Below are 19,789 nucleotides of genomic sequence, written 5' to 3' on the forward strand. Positions count from 1 at the left end.
TCCTACTGTTACGACCAGGTGAGGAGGGGGTCTCAGGCTCCCCTTTTGCCCCTTTGCTTGTTTGGCTGTAATCGAGTATATCTTTTTAAACACAGTGGTTGAACTTACTCGCTGTTCCTCAAATATAATTACGAATGAACCAATCAGACAAGTTTTCTTGAGTTTAAACAAGAACAATGTAAGTTTATTAACCTTGTCACTTTCGACTGGTTAAAATTACTAAAATACATGACGCAGCCACGTTTCCATGCATACGAGAGGCACACACACAAATAGATACAGAGGGGAAGAAAGAGTTGGGAGATTGAAGTAAAATCTGTAATAAATGGAATTCAAATACTGAGTTGCAATGTCCTTAATTGAGGTTGAAGTCTTGGAATCTCCACTGGGGCCATGTGCACAATTTAGGCTTGTTTCTCTGGTTCCAGAAGGTCGAAGAGAGGTTTTATTTGTCATCTTCGTTGCCTCTAAGGTTCTGTAGTCTTGAGACTTAGTAGCTGCCACCGTGGCTTCCCTGGGACTTTGCCGGAGAGAGAGCTGCTTTCTTCTTGGCGTTCAGTTGCAGTCTGTTTCCTTCCTGAGGCACAGTTCAAAACCTCAGTGTTACAACAGCAGGTATGTCATGTGACCACCCCTTTATCTGAAAACTGAAGTCTCGGGAAGGTTTTTTAAAAAAAATTCAAAGCTCTGCAGACATACTTGGTGGGGTGGGGGTTTGGTTCTTTCAAAGTCAAAGGGTGTTGACGGCTTTTGATCATCACTATTGACAAACCGTTTTGGCTGGTTGAACCAGAGTGTGCCCCTATTGTTCTGGCTCAACTGGGTAATTACCTCAGTATCCCAGCCGGCCTTTGGCTTCTCATGTGCAAATGTGAGTGGCCATCTTTAGCTATTCAGTTCTGCTTTTAAAAAGTTATTTGTGATGTCCAGTAAAAGGTTTCAAGCAGTGTTCCATATGACTAAATTAACGTTTCTGTCACCCCTACCTATCTTTGTATCGTCTGTAAATTTGGCTACACTGCACTTGGTCCCTTCACCCAATTATAAATTGTAAATAGCTGAGGCCCCAGCACTGATCCCTGTGGCAATCCACTCGTTACAGTTTGCCAACCTGAAAATGCCCCACTTTTCCTGTCTCTGTTTCCTGTTAGTTAGCCAGTCCTCTATCCATGCTAATATATTACTCCTGATACCATGAGCTCTAGAGCAAGGGGTCACAGTCTCAGAATAATGCATCAACCATTTCAGACTGAGATGAGAAGAAATTTCTTCATTGTGGACCTTTAGAATTTTCTATCCCAGAGGGCTGTGAATGCTGTGGAAGTCATTAAGTATATTCAAAACAAAGATCGATAGATTTTTGGGTACTAAGTGAATTTAAGGGGAAGGTAGAGTTGAAGTGGAAGATCAGCCATGATCTTAGTAAATGGCGGAGCAGGCTGAAGAGGTCAAATAGCCTACCCCTGCTCCTATTTCTTATGTTCTTATACATTTGTCTTCCACCAGTGTGATTACTGTTTGTACTGTCATGGTTTAAGTTGAAATAAGGAGTTAGATTTTTTGTTTTTAAGCATTGCTTGGACAGACCACAGAAAGAAAAATTTGTTGGTGAGTATTGCACTGGACTGATCTTTCTTCCATTGAAATTAATATTGGCGACTATTATAAAAGGCAGTAAAATCTACCCTATTGTTCTGGATTTTCCTTTTCTATCTGAGGTCATCCCCTATAATTTGCTATCAAGATAACCGGGATGCTACTGGCACTTGCTATTATTTATGTGCAAATGCTACAGCAACTTCAGGTGAGGGCAGATGTGCGACTGAACACAGAAGTCCAAATGTTGCTGTACATTGTGTCGTTAGTTTCACAAATATGGCATTTTGCTGCTTGCCTTACCATTGACATGCATTGAATGCCATGAAGTTGCTGTATTTGGGCATTAGATACAATATAAACTTGGCACAAGAAGTTAATTCTTTTCCATTTCAAACTAAGTACCCTTTTAATATGATAACTGTGAATTGCTAACAATCTCTGGCATTGAAAAGTATTGATTACAAGTGTGGAGTCTCATTCCTTCAGGTTTTAAATTATTCTTGGTGATTTTAAAAATGTAAAATATTTTTGTTTGATTTTTACTTTCCCTCTTTGTATCTTTTTAATTCTGTCTCTCTCAATCCATTTTTGCTCTCTCTTTCTCTTTCTATCCCTGATTTGACATTGAATTAACCCATTCCAATTTACAATTCCTTCTTCGTCCTTGAGATGTTAATTTCACATTCCTGCAATCTGACTGCTTCAGGAGTTACACAGTTGCTTGCCCTGTTCACTGAGATTCCAAATTCCATGTTTCCTTCACTGCACTGTTATCAGTGCACACTTTCAGCAATTTGCTCTGCAAAGATTTGAAAAACCAAAGCATTGCAAGGGCAAGTCTAACTAATGGCAGATGCCATTAGATGCCCTGCCGCAGTTGTTTATTTTCTTCTATACCTCTTAGAGATTTCCGCTTAGTTCCCTCCTTTCAAGACTGAAGAAGCCAAGTTTATCCAGTTGTTCCTTATAATGCAATACCCTGAGGCCTCGTAGCTTTTCTGTGCAACAACCTCAGGACTCAAGGTGTCTCTTCCACCTCGGTGGCCAAAACTCAACATGGTACCATATACAACCACCCCCATATCTCTTTCAGTTTCATCCTCAACTATTTGCATATCATTCATGTAGTAACAACATCATGCACCTTTGCTTCCAATATACAATAATTTACCATTTATTTTTAATTTCATTGCTACCCTTCCTCCATGACTATATTCTGTTAGTCCTTGACTGTCTTTTCAGATTTGATTGCCACTGATCATATCAAATCATTGGGCATCACCTACAAATTTGACCAGATTCCACTGAATTTCTAAATTTCGGTTTTTAATATAAATTAGGCAGGATTTGTATTGCATGCTTTGAGAACTCAAACTGATATGTGACAGTCTCATGGTGCTTAGCAGTCCTCTGAGGTGTGCTGTCATATCTCCCACTTTTTCCTTGATGTGCATTCAAAACTACTTTGCATCTGTGCAAAAAATAACAGTACAAAGGCAACTTTCAAAACACTGCACAATGTCCTACACTTCAGTTAATTTCTTATCCACTTCAAAGTCTTCAATTCTTGTTGCTTTAAACTTAATGAGCATCCTTTCATTCAGAACTTTATTAAATGCTTCATATAAGACCAGCTATAGCAAGCTATAAATCTAGAAGAGAAGCAGGGAAGTTATCCCAAGGTTCTACTCAATATTTATTTCTCAATCAACCTCACAAAAACAGATTATCTGGTTATTTTCACATTACTGTTTGTGGGAGCTTGCTATGCGTGAATTGGCTATCATGCTTCTGACATTACAACAGTAATGACATGTCAAAAAATATTTCATTGGTTGTAAAGCACTCTGGGACATCCTATGGTTGGGAAAGGCATTATATAAATGAAGTCTTTTTCTATTCTCTTTTTTTTTCGCCTTGAAGTCAAGGAAATTCTATAATAGAATTTTGTGTCCAACATTCGTCAAGTAGAGAAGTAGCAAAAAGTGCAAAGATTGGGAATTGGAAATAAAAATATAAAAAGCTAGAAGTACATAGGTCATTCAGCATCTGGAAGTGACAGACAGGTAACCACAAAAGGGTTGATTTTTTCCTGTGCACCGCTACTAGAGCACTAGATAGGCTCAGTGCTGTCTCTGCCGAGCCCCAACCAAGTCAGAATTTCCAAACAGGCCTTTTCCAAGGCTTGGGGCACCCAGACTAAAGTCCCTTCATTGTCTCCGGGTCACAGTCCTGGAAGTTCCTGCCTGTGGGAGTACTTTCACAAAGACTGCAGCAGTTCACACCACCACCTTAAGGGCAACTAGGAGTGAGCAATAAATGCTGATCCTGCCAGCAACGCCCACGTCCCAAGAATAGGAAGGTCCCCGTGAGAAGCACTGTGCCCTCTGGCCCTGCTTTGTGAAAACACTGAAATAAGCAAACCTTTTTCAATGAATCTTGGAGATTCAGGCCATGTTCCAAGCCTGAACCCTCAACGTGGGCTCTTCAACTATCATTCCTGAAGCTGGTGGTTCATTCTTTGTGCTTACCAGGTGTCAATGCCATTTCAGAGGCTAGGGACACAGGCATTTTGGAGTTCTCACTCCGAGCTCTGCTCTTTCTTACATTGATGACCTATTTGGGGAGGGTAGAGATTTCAATCCCAACAGGGCCAAGTGGGAGCTTTGATAATAGGCCAGGACTCACCTATCTGGGTCCCAGCTGAATTTATGGCCATGCAGTCTGTCACTGTGGGAAGGGTCACAAATTTTTGGCTCGATGTCTCTTTAAGCGAGAGTGTTTATTATAATGACTAGGAAAAAAACAAATACAGAGGTGTAAACCTTTCCATTCATAGAAGCCTCTCATAGCCTTGTATTACTTTTTGACAGCATCTCATTGATCTTGTTAAAAAGCAGTCCTGAAATAGAAGCAATCTGCTTGGAATTTCTTGTGATTTATAGCAGATTCTGTCGCAAATGGCAGCTGGGTGCTGTGACAATCTGTTGGCTCCAAGACAATGCTGCAGTACTTTACAATATCACACTACGGTATTGTACACAGTAAATTGTAAAAATAAACACCTGTTCATTTGGACATATTGCATCAACTATTTCAAGGGTAAGAACATTTTTGGCACAGATCTTGTTTTATTGTTCTGGAGAATTTTTAATATTTAGCTTTACCAATCTTATTTCATGAATCTCAGACAAAAATTTTAAAAAATAAGTCCAATACTCAAACAATGATTTTCCCTGGATATTTTAGGCACCAAAGAGCCTCCGAGGTGGCCAAGATTGGGTGTTGAGCTGAAACGCTTGTTTTGCCCACATTTGCACAAGACGCCATCTTGGTAATTCAGTTGAAACTTGCAATAAGATTGGCTGCCTGGCGAATCGTTAAACAGCTGGTTGCCACTTAAGTTGTTTGCTTGCTCTGATTTTTGAGGCTGCATAGCATTTTGATGGCAAAAACTTAATCTAGCACCCTCTCCTAACAGCGACCAGCTATTGAGAGTCAACTTGTTGCTGAGTATTTCTAATGCTACTTAAAGGTTTAATCACCTTTTACTGTTCATCTGCTACTGGGGGTTTTAAGAGGACTTTTGAAATACCCAGGAGATTTTCCAAAACACATTTTTTCAAGGCTTTACTAACGCTGTCAATTTTTTTTCTGGAAATTCTAGGAAGACTTCACTTAATAAAAGTACTGTGCCATTCTACATTATTGGACACATTACAGGTTCCACCTTTGTCTGCAAGAGGAATGGGAGGAGGACAAGGCCAGGCAGAGCAGCACCAGCTGCTGTAGGAGAGAGGGACATGAGAGCAAGGTAGACTCCCTCCTCCCCCCCCCCCCCCCGCCCCCCAGCGTGGGTACAGGACTTTCCTCATCCTCTGGACCTCCTCCACAGTCGCCTCCAATGCCACGTCTGGGAACCTGTGTGCGTTATCACACAGTCCTTGAGCCATCCTGAAATGGGCTGTTGTGTGTCAGCCAGCGCATGCCACATCTTCAGGGGAAGTGGTTGCAAGGAGAACACATATACTGCTCCACGAAAATTGCATCTAATCAGCATTTGAGTGCTAAACCTGCAAATGTCTGTGTAGTGCCTCCAAGCAAGTTCAAGTTATGGTAATCAAAAAAATTAGCCCAAAATTGCATGCTAAAAATAGACTTTCAAACAGACATGTCTTATCAGCAGAGCATCCAATTGGTGCCTGTTTTCACTCTTACAACAGAATAACCCCTCAATGTTTTGACTTGATACGAATCCCAAAACTGTCACTTTAATTCTTCTGCCATACAATTAAGGTTTTCCCTTGCTTTTCATGCATATGGTAAAATGGAATGGTTTGTGAATTTTCCAGAACATGGAAGAGGGAGGTTGGAGTATGGCAGTATGGTGTATGGGGGCTGAGATTGTGACAATGACAAAGTTTCTTATAAAGGTGCACTCTGCAAGCTAGTTATGAAGTTGCATTTTCAGAAAGGTGCTGAACTGACCATAGTTAATACCAAGTGAAGTATTGGCCTCTTCACTGTCATTACTCCGTTGAAACTGACAGCAGCTTCAGGAGCCCACACATGTGCAGAACAATATAGAAATCCAGAGGGTGTACAGTTGAGGACCCCCCCCCCCCCCCCCCAGCCTCTAATTAATGGGATATTTATGAATTGATGAGAACTTCCACTCTTAGACTGTCAAACCTGCTGTAAGAACCATTGAACAAGTTAAACCTTGTGAATGAGGTGTAACTGGGTTCTTAATGGCCTACTAGTTTCATAATTACTGTTAAACACCGTGACCCTGAGAAGCTAATGTTATATTTTTATAATGCCAAATTTCTCTGCAGTGATAAAAATCACATTTTTAAAAAAAATATTTTTAAAACAAGTTTGTTTATCTTTATTTTAGGTTCTGTGTTAAATCAATAATCAGTTTGCTACCTGAAAAGTTAAATTAAAAATGAAGAATATTAAGTGTTTTTAACTTCTTGAAATAAAACCAGAAATGCTGGAAATACTCAGGTGTGGCAGAAACTGTGGAGAGAGAACAAAGTTAATGTTTCAGGTCTGTGACCTTTCTTCAGAATTGGGAAAAAGTTGAATGGCAGAATCCTGAATAGCTGCCATCTGAAAGCAAAGATAAGCAAATAAGAGGGAAACAAAAGGGGAAAAAAAACAAAGATATAGGAAACAAAATGAGGACAGGGGTTATGATTTAAAATTGTTGAATTCAATGAGTCCAGAAGGCTGTAAAGTTCCCAGTTGAAAGATGAGGTAAAATCTCAGTTTCACCTCCAAGGGGCCTTGGATGGTGAGAAGGCATGAGGTCAAAGGGCAGGTGTAGCATCTCCTGCACTTGCATAGACTGGGGAGGGGGTGTTAGGGTATCTGAGGAGTGGACAAGAGTATCAAGGAGGGAATGGTCACTTCAGAATGCTGAAAGGAGAAAGCAGGGGAAGATGTTTTTGCTGGTGGCATCATGCTGGAGGTGACAGAAATGATGGAGGATGGTCCATTGAAAACGGAGGCTGGTTGGGTGGAAGTCGAGGACCAGGGGAACCCTATTGTGGCTCTGGGAGGGAGGGGAAGGGGTGAGAGCATGAAATAGAATGGACACAGTCGAGGGCCCTGTCAACCATGGTTGGTGGGGGTGGAGGGGAATCCTCACTTGAGAAAAGAAGACATATTGGAAGTGCTAGAATGGAAGGTTGCATCATCCAAACAGATGTGATGGAGAAACTGGGAGAATGGAATAGAGTCCTTACACGAAATGGGTGTGAGGAAGTGCAGTCAGGGTGCTATCCTGGTGCAGCTACAACTCAGGATTACATGCATACTTAACAGTGGAAGCAATCCCACAACCAACTGATCAGATCAAAGTTCTGCAGTCCTGCCACATCCCAGTTGAGAATGGTGCTGGACAAGTAAACAACTAATAAGGCGAGGAGGCTCCAAAAACATCCCTATCCCCAATTGGGGGTGCCAGGTATAGCCCAGCACGTCAGTGCAAAAGATATGGCATTGGATACAGCAAAGGCTATGGGTCCTGACAACATCCCAGCTCCAGTACCAAAGACCTGAGTTCCAGAATTAACCACTCGCCTAGCCAAGCTGTTCCAGAACAGCTACAACACAGACAACTAACTAACAATGTAGAAAGCTGCCCAGGTGTGCCCTGTACACAAAAAGCAGGATAAATCCAATCTGGCCAATTGCCACTCCATCAGTATACTCACAGTCATCAGCAAAGTGATGCAAGGTGTCGTTAACAGAGCTATCGAGCTGCACTTACTTGGCAACAACCTGCTCATCGATGCTCTGTTTGGGTTCCACCCAGGGCCACTCGGCTCCAGACCTCATCATAGCCTTGATCCAAACATGGACAAAAGAGCTAACTCTAGAGATGAGGTGTGAATAATTGCCCTTGACATCAGTTCAGCATTTGACCAAGAGCGGCATCAAGGAACCACAGCAAAATTGAAGCCAATGGGTATTGGGATGGGGGTGGTGGGGGGAGGAACTCTCCAATGGTTGGAGTCACACCTAGCACAAAGGAAAATGGTTGTGGTTGTTGGAGGTCCATCATCTCAGCCCCAGGTCATCACTGCAGGAGTTCCTCAGGGCAGTGTCCTCAGCCCAACCATCTTCAGCTGCTTCATCAGTGACTTTCCCTGTAACATAAAGTCAGAAGTGGGGAAGTTTGCTAATGAATGTACAGTATTCAGTACCATTTGTGACTCGTCACCTACTGAAGCAGTCCATGCCCACGTGCAACAAGACCTGGACAACATTCAGGCTTGGGCTGATAAGTGGCAAGTGAGATTTGCACCACACAAATGCCAGGCAATGACCATCTCCAAAAAGAGAGAATCCAACCATCTTCCCTTGCCATTCAATGGCATTGTGATTGCTGAATCCCTCACCATCAACATCCTGGAGCTGACCATTGACCAGAGCTAGACCAGACATATAAATACCATGGCTACAAGAGCAGGTCAGAAGCTGGGAATTCTATGGTGAGTAACTCACCTCCTGACTCTCCATAGCCTGTCCACCCATCGACAAGGCACAAGTCAGGAGTTAACTTTAAAAAAAAAACTGGCAGCCAAGACGGCCACAATTTGCATTGAAATACCTCACATTCCAGGATATTGAATTGGAGATGCATGTTTAACAAGGTGGCATCCAGGACAATGCCTCATGAATTTGGAAACAGCTAACAGCTTGTTTTCTAATGGCAAAACATTCAAAGCCATCTTGGAACATTAACAGTGGAGTCATACCTCCAGGGGGTGAACATTGAAACATTAGACTCAAGAGATTGAAAATGCCTAGACTCGAATCTAATTAACTTGCAAATGAGGACACTGGACAATCATGTGACTGCCCCCCCCCCCACCCCATCTGTGGAAAAACTAACAGTCTTTTGCAAAAAGGGCAAGCTCCTGAGACTTTGAAGCAGAAACGCTTTTGAGTGCTAACCCCAGTAAGGCTCTGTGTCTCTTGTGTGTCTGTCTCCAACATCGCAAGTTTGAAATCTGCAACTGTGGAACCCTCAAGCCTACCATTGCTCCAGACAAAGACTCAGGAGGAAAGCCACCTAGAACCCTGTCTCCAGGAAAAAAAAACTAAAACAGGTGGGCCAGCTTTCTGACCCCTCCTCACCTGATCAGAACAATATTCATGGGATTATAGTGAAGTGATTTATGATTTTAGCCCCTTGTAAGGACTAAACCAAATCAGGAGTACCTCCATATGAATCTCCTTTTAATCGAGCTCAAACCAGACAAATTCTCAGACACTTATTTGGGTCTGAAGAATTGCACTTTCTTTCTCTCAAAGAAAGAAAACCAGCAGAGAATTTTACCATCTTTCGGATAGCCTATTTCTAATATTTTATGGCTAAGTCATAAATATCCCAGATATTATAAGGGTCTGGGAAACTCGCTTCAATATGTATCTCTTCACTTAGAGACACAGAGAGGGGGTTCTTGTGGTTGTATACAGAATACTATATGAGACGATTTATGAACTTTTTATATATTTAATAATTTAACATGCAATGTGGTTAAGTTTATCACAATATCAAATATTACTGAGAGATGTAACACATTCTTATTTCTAACATAGAATCCAAAAGTTTAACCTTGCTAATGTTGTAGCAAAATTATTTTAGAATATCCATCAAAATTTAAAGTACACTTGTACCTTAAATCCCCTGAATAAGGCATGGGGTGAGTAGTGTTGTTTGAGGATACAACACCTTTAAGTGTTTGCTACAAAACCTTGTATTTTTACACTATTTCTAAGCTGTCTTATGACTTTTGCAATAGATGTGACCTTCCTGTGTTCCTTTTTGAAATCCATATCTTTAATTACCATTTCCACTTAATGTTTTACTGGAATTTGAAGTTGAGTTTTTATCTGGTCAAAATGTTCATAATTGTTTTTACTTGACCCTTTGCTCCTTTGTGTACACTCATTTATTGTTAATTGCTCTTTCTGTGGTACCTACAGCAACGTCCGGAGCTGACCTGTCTGAACAAACCAATTAAATTTGTTGCTACCTCTTACTGACAGGATATTTCAATGTATGTTGTTATCTTCCAAGTCCCTGACAACAGAGATTCTATTCTAACAGGGACCTTGAAATAGTTAACTCGACCATCTTAAAGGGGAACTTCAGTGAGCTCTGAAAACTACCATTTATTCAATGTTTAACTCTAAAAGGCAGAATACACTAACTATTTCCAAATTTTACTTAATCAAGCCTATTATACCTAGATTGCATTACAATAGAACCAAAGCAGGTAAATGCAGGTAAGATGCATATTACTGTGATCTAATTGAATGGTGGAATAGGCTTGAGTTGCAGACACCTGTTCCTATCTACCTTCAATGCAATCAACAAAGGAAATAGCATATTGGGTGATCCAGCCAAATCAATAGATTACAAGGTGGAAAAATTCATAATAAAACTTAATGCTCTGATTTCCAGCATCTGTGGTATTTTGCTTTTGTATGAACAATTAATAGTCTGGCTGTACCCTAAATACTGTGGCCACATTTAGTCACCAATACAAAAGAAAGACATTCACATTCTGGAGTCACTCCAGAGAATAACATGGATGCTGAAAGCTCACATGATGAGATTATGAGTAAGGAGTATAGAAACCAAGGCTTAGCTTTAAAGGTGATTACTAAAGGGATCCGACTTCTATAAAATAGTAAATGTCTATGAAAGATGTGTTCAGAGCTCTAATTAAAACAGTGACATTTGCAGAAAGGGATTCATGTTCAAATTGGCAAAAGGCAAATTCAGAATGGAAATCAGGGCATCCTTCAGATAAAGAGTGAGCAACACATATAATTAACTTGGGTATGGCAGTGGAGGCAAAAGATTTGAAGTAATTTAAGAAATAGTTGGCTCCTATGCTGAAGGCAGTACATTTTTGTCTGGATGGAAGAACTCGAATGAGCTTTCCATCCAGTGAAACCTGATCTTGTCTCTATAGGAATTGATGGAAAACCCAATAAATCAAGGGATCGTGCTCAGAGAACCTAATATAAGATTGTTGAAGAAAACTAATATATAAAATGCAGAAAAATTATCGTGTATCAAAACTCAGTATTTAAAAGATTAACAATACTAAATCTGCTCATTGTATTTAATTGTCAAATTTAATTTGCTGATCTTTATATGTGAATCTTTCCACTGATTTTATTTCACATGTTGAAGTGGAAATGGAAGAATTCTGGCTGACTTTTGAACTTCCAGTGCAGCTTGAGTAGGATGTTTTAACAGCAGGGAGCAGTATAAATTTAAAATAAACCTTCAAGCAAGTGATATTAACAGAGCATCCATTATTTGCCTGTATTTTAAAATAATGCTCTTAATTATTTGGCAACCAGGGAATCCCGTGTTGCGTTAGTCATAGCATTCGGGGAGGGGGGCAAATTTTCAGGCTGGAGACTTGAGTTCCTCATACGAGGGAATGCGCAGAAGAGTTTGTGTGCTGGAGACCATTGGTTGCAGTGTTACGAAGTGGTATGCAGATGGGAGAGTGAGATGGAACACTTAGTGAGAGGGAAGAATGGAAGCATGGGGCATTTGAATGCTTGTCGTATGCTTCATTATGTAGGAAGTAACAGTGATTGGAGGGTGAAGAGAAAACCAAGGAGGGAAGGATGAAATAAATCAGGAAGTGAGCATTCAGGTAATGGAAGATAGCAGGCAGGAACAAGCAGCTAGCAAAGTACCAGAAATGTCAATAGATGCAGGGTCCTCATGTCTCAGCAGTAAGAGATCACATCCATCATGTAAAGCTCTTAGTGATGTACAATCATGACAAAGTGGATGCACTTAAATGAGCATTAGTTTAGGCAATATTGGACAGTTTTGCAGAGATAGGTACTGGTGGAATGTACCATTGGCTGGACAACATGAGCCTCAAAGTATCTTGTCATGCTCTGAAGGAGCTGTGATGAAATAAACAATGAATTAGAGGAATTATGAAAATAAAATCAACTGTTAAACTGAACCACAAGAACATGGACACTTGTACCACAGACTAAATGGAGTAGCAGTCAGGTGACTCTTGTATTGGCCATCCACACCTCCATCTGTTGAAATAGCTCTGTGGAGAACCCATTGAAATTGAAAGGAGCACCATTGCATATTGATGATTCCTATCTACATGAATGAACTAACAAAGGCTTCTGGAGACAGACTGACTCACAGCCCAAACAAAAATGAATAGGTGTGTAGCAGAACCATTAGAACAAAATGGTCCCCATTCAGACATCAATAGATAGCGTTTTCCATATCCTGAACCATTATGTGGTCACGCCAGGGAAGAGGGCCTTGCAAAACCTGACAGAAACTCAAATGTGATAGATTTTTAACCTTCAAAGGTAACCCTCTGGAGGAAGGGAGATCAAGCCAAGACCACAGGACATTGTTTCCAGCCGGAGGCTGAGAGATCCAGCTAAATAGAAGAATCCTGCTGAACACAAACTGAACAACCACTGCAGCAGAGAAATGATATTGACTTTGAGACTCTCCATCTGTGAAGGTAAAACAAATTCACACCAACAACTGTGGGCTGAGTTTGAACCACTAGAACTCTACAACACCTCAGCAAGTTCAAGACTGCAAACATTCAGGCCTGTACCTTTTAGGAAGAAAAAAGTGTTTCCTCTGTAGAAAATTCAACCATATTCTGTAAACCATGAACTCTGATCACCTTGCACTCTAATTGCATCCTACCATTTTCTCTACCTATCATTCTTGTGTATGCATGTGTGAATGTGTGTGTGGGTGAAGTTATGACCATTTCGGGAATTGTTCAAAGTATATTTTTTTTAAAGAAAAAAATCTGTCATTTTGTCTGTTTATTTGACCCTAAAAATACTCAGAGACTAATGCACCATTTTTAACAAAACATGATTGTGGTCAGTTGGGAGGTGAAAAGTCGAAGCCACCCACACCACTTCGCACCTGTCTGTAACAATCTGCATTCTGTGAATGTCCTTGGCTTTGTCAATGGAGTCATCAGGATACTGAAGGTACATTTGGACACCAAAGAGCCATCCATTTAAATCTCATTCTTCCGTCACATAATGGTGGGTGGTGTACTGCAATAAAATTAAGACGTTTTGGGTGCTACCAGGATATTTTGCATTCAATTACAGTATTCGGTTCTTGTCATCCAAGGGCATGTAAAAGTGAATAGATTTTCAGATTTATGTGTAGCATAAGATTAGTATCAGAGATCCAGATGGACATGTGTGTCATCAACATCATCCTGCATTTTTTACGAAACTTGTCACCTGGTAAAACTGTGCCCTGTTATGCTGTTTTCTAAACTTGGGGAACATAATGTACCTTTTTCCTCCAGCAAACAAGGCTTCTGTCACTTGTTTGATGCATTGGTACACAGAAATGTGACTACAATGGCAGTTGGCCTTGGTGGAGATATGAAAGGGTCCAGTAACACAGAAATTTAATGATGGGTTCTCTTTGTAGCCAAAACAGAACACTGATGAAAGTGGTTGAATGGTCAGGCTTAAACAAACAGCATAACTTGACGATTGCCTTCCCTATAGAGGAGGAAACAAGTTCTCTTTAGATATATCCAGGTGGGTGTACCTGGATTTCAACATGATGGTGTGACGACATGGTAACTGCATGTAATTGCACCTGCTTTGCTTAGTTCCAAAGAAACCTGTCTCCTTCCTGAGGCTACCATGACTCAGGAAGGAGATATTGTCCTTAGACAGATTCACCAGAATGATGGGGTTTAAAAGGTTAGGTTTTGAGGACAGGTTACATAAACTTGGATTGTATTCCCTTGAGTTTAAAAGGTTGATGGATGACCCAATTAAGGTGCTCAAAATGATAAAAAGGCAGTGTTAAAAATCCCATCTGTTCTAGAACACACTGGGTTCCAGAAGTAAAACAGGAGAGGTGTTTCTCTAGTAGCCCTGGTAGAAGACAAGTGATTGCCTTATTTGTCAGTGCCTGAAGCAATAGGTTTTCCAAGTGTGTCCCTGAATATTCTCTGTTTAAGCTCTGCCTGGGAGTATAGTATAAGAATATAGTGAATATTTGATACAATTCAAATATTAGGGTTGGGGTGGGGGGGGGGGGGGTGGTGGTGGGGTGGTTGGTGCGGGTGTAATTCTGATTTTGGGCAACAGTGCAATATGAGTGATATTGATTCAGTCACCCATTACACATCTCTTCCGATTTTCTTCTCTATTTGATGAAAATTGTGAGAGATGTATAACGAGTACCTGAATCAATATTAGATGTTTCACATTCTCGCTCAAAGTCAAAATTTCCCCAATGTGTTTTTGGAAGATGACCCTATTCCAATGAAATTGAAGGAATATTTTATTACGAGCAATGCGTGGAAGGTATGCTGTTTTTAAAGTGATAAGGGTATTATGAACATTTGAATAAGTAGGAATATTCTCAACATAGCGTGATAGGGAAAGTGTGACAAAAGTGTGTAACAGAAAGTAAGTCCAAATGTCCTAGATCTGCACTTTATTGTTGAGCCTGTTTCAGTAACATGCTAATAACAAGAAAACAACACCAATGATTTGTATTAAAGGTGCTATATAAATATAAAGCATTCCAAGACACTTCCCAGGAGCATTATAAAACAAAATGATGTCAAGAGACACAAGGAGATATCAGGTCAGATGATCAAAAGTTTGGTCGAAGAGGTAGGTTTTAAGGAGCCTTCTAAAGGAGGAAAGTGAGGTAGACAGGCTGAGAGATGTAGGGAGGGAAGTTTGGAGCTTGAGGCCTATAAACTGAAGGTGTGGTCAGCAATGGTAGAGTGGTTAAAATTAGGAATACTCAATAGGCCTGAATTAAATTCGTACAGATATTGAGGGTTTTGTGGCAGGAGGAGATTAGAGATAGAGAGGGATAAAACCATGGAGGGATTTGAAAACCAGAATGAAAATTTTGGAATTAAAATGTTGCTTAACTGGGAGCCAGGGTCGGTCAATGAGCACAGGCATAATAGATGAATGGGACTTGGTGTGAGTTAGGACATGGGCAGCAGAGTTTTGGATGACCTCAGGAATGTGGAAGATCATTCAGGTGTGCATTCGAATAGTCAAGTCTAGAGATAACAAAGGCAAGGATGAAGGTTTCAGCAGCAGATGCCTTGGGTGCGAAGTCAGGTGATGTGGAGGTGGAAATTGGCAGTCTTGGTGATGGCGCAAATATGTGGTTGGGAGCTTATCTCTGGGTCAAGTATGACACCAAGGTTGCAAACAGTCTGGTTTAGTTTTAAACTGTTGCCAAGGAGAGGGATCACGTCAGAAGCTAGGGAACAGATTTTGGAGTGAGGATTGAAAACAACGCCTTCCCAACATTTAGTTTCTGCTTGTCCATACTGGATGTCGGATCAATAGTCTGACATTTTAGCAATGGTGGAGAGGTGGTTGTGAGGTAGAGCTTGGTGTCATCGGCGTATGAAAATTAGCTCTGTGCTTTCGGAAGATGTCGCCCAGGGGTACTATGTAGATGAGAAATAGGAGGGGGCCAAAGATAGATCCGGGGGGACACCAGAGGTAACAGTGTAGGAGAAGGAAGAGAACCATTCCAAGTGATACTCCAGCTATAATTAGTAAGAATGGAACCAGATGAGAGCAGTCCCACCCAGCTTGATGACAGTGGAGAGGCATTGGAGGAGGATGCTGTGCTCAACAGTATTGAACAGGTTGAGAAGGATGGGGAGGGATAGTTTACCTTTTCCACAGTCATGTGGCATGTCATTTGTGACTTTGATAAGCGCCATTTTGGTTCTGTCAGTGTATTTCATGCACAGTCTTGTTATGGTGGGAAGATTTAAATTTTGTTCCCCGAGAGTGTAATTGATTGTGGGCCGATTGATTATATTCCTTTTGCTGTATTGTTTTTTAAATGTCGGCAATAGGTTCCCAGAAGGGAAACTGAATCAGTTTCACTACTGCCTCACCTGAAGCAACTATTTCCCACCCTCCCTGAACTGGGCTCTTCAACACAAATGGGAATTCTGCTGGAAGCTGTCCAAAATTATTTAAATTAGATTGCCCCCAGGTCATTGGCTGATCTGTATCTCAATTCCATTACGCTATATCCCTTGATATCCTTGGGCAAAGAGTAATCAAAAAGGCTCCTGGAATGTTGACCTTTATCTCAAGGGGCGGGAATGCAAAGGGGAGGAATTTATGCCACAATATGCAGAGCCTTGGTCAGACCTCATCTGGAATATTGCGTTCAGTTTTGGGCACCACAACTCAGGAAGGATATATTGGCCTTAGCAGGGATACAGCAAAGATTTATCACAGTGATACCAAGGCTTAAAGGGTTTAAATTCTGAGAATGCATTCCCCTGAATTGATAAGATTGAGAGGTAATATTGTTAGGACCGACTGCTCCTGTCAAAGCCCCCAATCAAAATATAAGATTCTGATTGTGGTGGGACCGACGCACTGTTAATTCAATCCCGCTGCTCCACAGATCAGCTGACATATCATTTAAAACTTTCCAAATTAAAGAAAGACCCAGCCAAATTGTACCATCTATTAACCGCAACCTCCCGCCCCCCACCGCCAAATGAGGCTAACCAAACCAGGTGTCTTTAAATCAACAAATTAACTCTTTAAATGGAAGAACTAAATTCTTAAACACTATGAAGATATAAACAACATTTAAAATAGAAAAATTAGAGTCCTTGCAAATTTACAGTCCAATGTTGCTCGAAGTCTTCACAGAATGTTGCTTTCCTTCTCCAGCAAATTTCAACAATTAACGACTTGTAAACACTTTCAACAGAATCAATCTGAGTTGAGAGATTTTGAGGGATAAAAGATTGTCACAGTCTAACTTCCCTTTCTTCAATTTAAATTACCAGAGATCTCTGTTTTGGCTGGATGTTTTAGAATTTTGAGAGATAATAATTAAACAGACTAAAATTCCATTCCTTCAGTTTAAATGGTAGAGAGCTCTTTTTCCAGATGCTAACACCAGCTGTTCTCTGTGTCTGTGTTAGAACAAACTGTCTTCAACTAACAGCCAGTTCAAAACTGAATTATAACAAATGTATCGCATGAGACTCACTCCCAGTGGCTGTTTCTATGGTAATTAGAATGCACTTTCCTATAACTCCCAAGGATTGCTGGTTCTTAAAGCATTACTGATCCCTTGCAAGCCTTAAAGGCAAACCACATATTCCAAAAAAAACTACAGGACCATGACAAGATAATGAGGTGCTTAAAATGATAGATAGCAGGATAATATAGAGTAGATACATAGAAACTGTTCCCTCCAGTGAGGCAATCCAGAACAAAAATAGCACCATCTTAAAATTAGAGCTAGGCCAGTTGGAAATGAAATCAGGAAGCATCTTCTTCTGAAAGGGTCATGAAAATATAGAATTCTCTCCCTCATAAGCCTGTGGATGCTGGATCAATTTTCATGGCTGAGATTGATGGATTTTTATTACGTTAAGTATATCAAGGGATATGGAGCAGGGGAATTGAGGTACAGATCAGCCATAATCGAATTGAATGACAGAACAGGTTCAGGGACCTGAATGGCTTACTCCTGTTCCTACATTCCAATGTAATGTGTTCTGCATTCAAGCACTACTATTACCATCATTTTTGGGCTTACAATTGTTTAGAAAAGCCCTTGGATTTGGGCTGTTATAGTGAGGTAACTACTGAGGAAAGAGACTTTAACCCTCGGGATTTCCTTTCCAAGTATTTATGTACATTCTTCTGCACTGTCCTAGTCTGTCAACCATGTTTTGGAAACATCTGTGGACTGCTTGGTGTAACTGACAGACAGAGAGATTTCAGTCATCAAGCCTTATGAGCTTTGGTTTTTGATTATTCTGCAGCATAGTGCCACAGCCAATCTAAAAATCATTCCAAGATTTGGATTTGGTTTTCTGTAGAAAATAAATTTCTCTTGGAACTTTATAATTGCATTTCGAAAGTCTGGGGCAAAAGTAATTGCAGAATACTTAGAAGATGGTCTAAGAGTATGATTAGATATCAGTAATTGCCTATAGGCTGATTCATTGTGAAGACTAAGCTTCACCACTGGAGTGTCAAAATGCCTTGTGAATTTTCTATTTGTTGTTCTGCTCATTTTCCATATTGTTTCCATTGCCAATATTAAAAAGGACCTCCGCTATTATAGCACTGTTTGAGTAGGCATCATTAAGACAGGGATATCATTGGAGCGTGTGAACATTTCTAAGAAGTTCCATACATCAAACAGTTTGGAAAAATATTGCCTGAAGCCAATCCTTCTCCGATGAGGCAATGCAACTGAAGTAATTAAACTTGCTTCCTAACTATGGCAGGTAGGTTTCAGGGGCAGGAAGCCGTTGGACTTTCTCACATGAGCATCTGAAATGCAGGCTACTAGACAGCTTTAAAAACCGCCTCAAGTAAAAAGAGGGAACAAATAAATTCTTCTTAAGAAGGAAAAAGTATTCAAACTAAGCTCAAGTAATTCAGAGGAAAGCTATTCTGAGCAGCATTCAAAGAATCATCTCCAAATCTGAAGCTTGTATGCTGACTTGTCAGCAAAGTAATTGAATAAACATATTGCAATTTTTCCAGTTGTCTCTTTCCATTGGCTTGCTTGGGATGAATGAGTTCAATAATGTCAGATTTCAAAAAGGGCAGAAATGCTGTGAGCTTCAAGAGATAAGTTGGAACAGAAAAGAGAGAAATATCTTGCATTTACAGAGTGCCACAGCATGCTTCACAGGTAATGAATTCCTTGATTTGTAGTTACTTGTTTTGTGGGAAAATGTGACAGTTGATTTACATACGGAAAGATTCGGCAAACAATCAAATCTGTTTTGGGGTTGTTGGTTAAGGGAGAAGTGGTAGCCAGACCACTGGGAGAACTCCTTACCCTGCTTTGAAGAATTACCATGAGATGTTTTGTGCCCAACTGTATAGGTAAGTGTCTTTGTTTATTGTCTCATCTTAAAGACTCCTGTATTATGTGCTGAAGTTGTGAAGTAGTGCTTAAACTCACAACCTTCTGACTCAGAAGCTGCCACTGAGCCAAGCTAACAGAGTTAGAAGGGTAAGTGCCATCAGTTCTAAAGATAAATCTTGAATCTTTTGCTTGGACTTCAGTGTTATGGGAAAGATAAGTCTGAGCAGTTTTGGAGATTAAAAGTACCTTGAGAGACTGTCCAGAAGCAATCCAGGGCCTGAAATGGAGGCTGTGCCATTCTCAAATATTAATAGCAGATTCACATGTAATGTGTCAATGACTTTATCTAAAATGGCTGAAGGTAGTCTCTGAATTTCAATTCTATTGGCATTTAACAGATTTAGAAAACATTCCAATAAGTGGAGATAATTCAGATTGATAGAAGTTGGAGGTTCAGACAGGATAATATTTCAATATTTCACATTACTTTGAAGGGCAGTTTCCCTGTAAGTCTGTCTTTAAAAAATGAAACAGATCTAAATAATTACATTTAATTTAAACATCCTTATGTTTTATAATAAATAAAAACAGCAAATGCTGGAAATACTCAGGTGAGGTAGTATCTGTGGAGAGAAAAACTGAATTAACTTTTCAGATTGGTGACTTTTCATCAGAACTTATGTTTTGTTTTGTTGCTTTGTTTCAGATATGCTGCAGAATGTT

The 19,789-nt window shown here is 40.3% G+C and overlaps 1 long non-coding RNA gene across 1 annotated transcript in view; it reads right to left on the minus strand.

Annotated features, from left to right (window-relative positions):
• Nucleotides 1–242: 242 nt before the first annotated feature.
• The window catches only part of LOC137347104 (uncharacterized), a 141,724-nt gene continuing 122,177 nt past the window's right edge, over nucleotides 243–19,789 (minus strand). Inside the window, exons 2-3 of the long non-coding RNA XR_010968868.1 lie at nucleotides 4,288–4,393; nucleotides 243–577 (exon numbers count right to left, since the gene is read on the minus strand). This is a non-coding gene — a long non-coding RNA (uncharacterized lncRNA). The remainder of the gene's footprint in view (nucleotides 578–4,287; nucleotides 4,394–19,789) is intronic.

The sequence above is a fragment of the Heterodontus francisci genome, chromosome 31 (genome assembly GCF_036365525.1).
Source record: "Heterodontus francisci isolate sHetFra1 chromosome 31, sHetFra1.hap1, whole genome shotgun sequence".
NCBI classification, from domain to species: Eukaryota; Metazoa; Chordata; class Chondrichthyes; order Heterodontiformes; family Heterodontidae; genus Heterodontus; species Heterodontus francisci.